General features: G+C 44.1%; 1 long non-coding RNA gene across 2 annotated transcripts in view; it reads left to right on the top strand.

The window, feature by feature from the left end:
• The window catches only part of LOC112246469, a 5,145-nt gene extending 4,302 nt beyond the window's left edge, over positions 1 to 843 (top strand). Inside the window, exon 4 of one of the 2 annotated variants that reach the window (XR_002952929.1) lies at positions 4 to 843. This is a non-coding gene — a long non-coding RNA (uncharacterized LOC112246469). The other variant, XR_002952928.1, reaches the window with a different exon arrangement.
• The last annotated feature ends 2,214 nt before the right edge of the window (positions 844 to 3,057 follow it).

Raw genomic sequence — 3,057 nt, 5'->3', positions numbered from 1 at the left:
CAGGAAGTCTCCAGATGGTTTAGCACTTGTCAGAGCGACCCTGTGACCCCAGATGCTGTCCAGATACGGGTCAGTGACGGGGTGCAGGCCTCTGTCCGACTGATTTACGGCCCATCGTTAAAACCCTCATTGGAAAGGAGAGGGCCGAACTCTATACCCCACCTTGCAGAATGAGCCGAATGGGCATGAAATCACAGAAAGATTGAATTCTGGAGTTTAAGATTTTATTTTCGGAGTTCCGAAATTCAGTCTTTTCTTCTGAGGTTGTGCTTGGTCTGTTTTTTATGATGTCACCAGTGGTAAACTCAACACATTATCCCGAGACAAGTAATGTCCCGAGGGATTCTAACTCAATGTTGAAGGGCAGAGTTTCCAAAAGCTTCCAAAGAGAACAAGAAAACATTGATATGAGTGTGAACAGCAATTGCCATGTACTAGCACAGCTCCTGGAAACAACTCAGTACAAACCATTGACTAGTGGAGATGGGATTGACTTTATGCAGACATAAAACATGTGTCACCTTTATCCTGCAAAGTATAACCAAAGCAGACTATATCCAGTTATTGTTTATCCATCCAGACATACTGCCGACTCTCCCAATGAAAACACTCCACTGTGCAGTAAACTGACTAAATCAATTGGACTACATAGCAGAAGTGACCATTCCGTCTGTCAAGTGAACAAGTGCTGCTGTGTAGATGCATAAGGTGCAGTTTCAAGTCGAGTCAGACTCGTTTAAAGACATGTAACATAGTTCTGTTTTTCTTTCCTAATTAACCACCGTGGTTTCAAAAGTCCCCGAGCGGCGAATAACTGGGCTAATAGAAATAAAGTGTGTTTAATGGCCAACAGTGACAGGCTATATTCTTTACTTCTTCAGACCCCTGCCGGAACACCCCCCCCACTGCCAAGGCCCGTTTTCTAATTAAGAGCTATACAAGCCAATGAAGCATAAGAATATGTTTTCCATATGGTGTTTGATTGTTACGCAGAGAAATAGAAGGAGAGAGGGAGAGAGAAGGTATAAAGGGGTGTGGAGGGATCAGTCAGACTAATCACACAGGGTCACATGTCTGACCGCTGCCTACTGATTGTTCTGACCAGTCAGACTAATCACACAGGGTCACATGTCTGACAACTGCCTATCAACATCTGTGATTATGACTTATGGTCTACCCTTATCCATTGAGTATGAAAGACTATGCATTTGTGTGTGTATGTGTGTGAGTGTGTGTGTGTGTGTGTGTGTGTGTGTGTGTGTGTGTGTGTGTGTGTGTGTGTGTGTGTGTGTGTGTCAGTTTGCGTGTGTGTGTGTGTGTGTGTGTGTGTGTGAGTGTGTGTGTGTGTGTGTCAGTTTGTGTGTGTGTCAGATATGTTCAGTATGTCTGTCTGTCTCTGTCTGTCTATGCCTCCTTATCTCCCCATAGCCTTACCACTCTGCTATGCTGGGCTCTTTGTCCAGGGAGTGATTCCACAGCATCCAAGCTATGTGGGCTCTGAAGGGTAGTGTACCAGTGGGAATGCTGATTAACCTGGGCATTTTAACAATTGCTACTCTACCATCAGCCCAGTTGTGTCCTAATTAGCACCCTATTCCCTAGTGCACTACTTTTGACCAAGGCCCATGTAGGGAATAGGGTGTCATTTGGAATGCACACACAGCCTGCCTGCCAGCCAACTCCTGATGGCCATGAGAGAGAGTAAGAGAAAAGCATTGAGAGGAGATTACAGCATGTGGTTCCACTAATCACTCTCTACACCATGTAGATTAATGGTGATCCAAAAGGCTTTAGAATGGAAGGTACTGGGGATAATTAGGTTTACTTATCATTGTTTCATTAGCCTTTAGGACAGTGTCCCAAATAACACCCTGTTCACTACTTTTGACTAGAGCCTTATCAGAGCCCTATGGGAGCCCTATTGGTAGTAGTGCACTACTTACGGTATAGGGTGCCATTTGACTGGGTCCAGACTGGGTCCAGACTGGGTCCAGCCTCTTTCCGTCTCTGACTCTATGTGGGGCTGTAACGGCACCAGCCTGTCCTTCCTCTTATCGAGCGTATTTAGCTCTGTTGTTCAATGGATGATTTATTTATGAGTTCTGTGCGTGCCTCTTGACACTGTAAATGGAACCCAGGGACACTGCCTGTCACACAGTATCCACTCCAGAGGTCTAGGACATTGGGCTCCTTGTTTTGTTTTGAACCATTTGAAAAAAGGGTAACAGAACTCTAGATGTGATTTCACTGACGGGTCAGATAGTGGCAGTATAACCCATATGATTGTTAGGCTTTGGAATGGGGTACCTGCAACACAGTATTTTGTACTGTACACAAGTTCCCCCTTTATTCTCCTCTAGGCTTTAGCAGTCTTGTGGCACGCTGACATCACAGGTTCAAACCCAGATGATCCCACTTTCTTTAATCAGATTTTTAAGGTGCAACCTTATGATGCATTTATGAGTTAGGCCTACATTTTTCAAGAATCCGTGACTTCAATAGAGCTATCCAATTCCAGATGAGTGATGGAATGAGGAGTGCAAATATCAATTTATATTATTTCCCAATGAGATAAAAGCAAACACTGACCTAAAATATAAACACAGGAGAAGAACAAGAACAGACATATCGAGCTATTTATCAAACTAATGGAGAGAACGCCAGAGGGGTATACTCATTGATCCTGTTATGTAGTATACCATTCAGAAACAAACAGGGAACGCTGAACACCAGAGGGGTATACTCATTGATCCTGTTATGTAGTATACCATTCAGGAACAAGCAGGGAACGCTGAACACCAGAGGGGTATACTCATTGATCCTACTGTGTAGTATACCATTCAGGAACAAGCAGGGAACGCTGAACACCAGAGGGGTATACTCATTGATCCTGTTATGTAGTATACCATTCAGGAACAAGCAGGGAACGCTGAACACCAGAGGGGTATACTCATTGATCCTACTGTGTAGTATACCATTCAGGAACACAACTGGGATATCTACAATGTTCAAGCAGGAGACGGGGAAAGAAAAGAGGCAATCACAAAAGCAGTTGAT

This window comes from Oncorhynchus tshawytscha, linkage group LG01 (genome assembly GCF_018296145.1).
Source record: "Oncorhynchus tshawytscha isolate Ot180627B linkage group LG01, Otsh_v2.0, whole genome shotgun sequence".
Classification (NCBI taxonomy): domain Eukaryota; kingdom Metazoa; phylum Chordata; class Actinopteri; order Salmoniformes; family Salmonidae; genus Oncorhynchus; species Oncorhynchus tshawytscha.
This window is presented reverse-complemented; position numbering and strand designations above follow the sequence as displayed.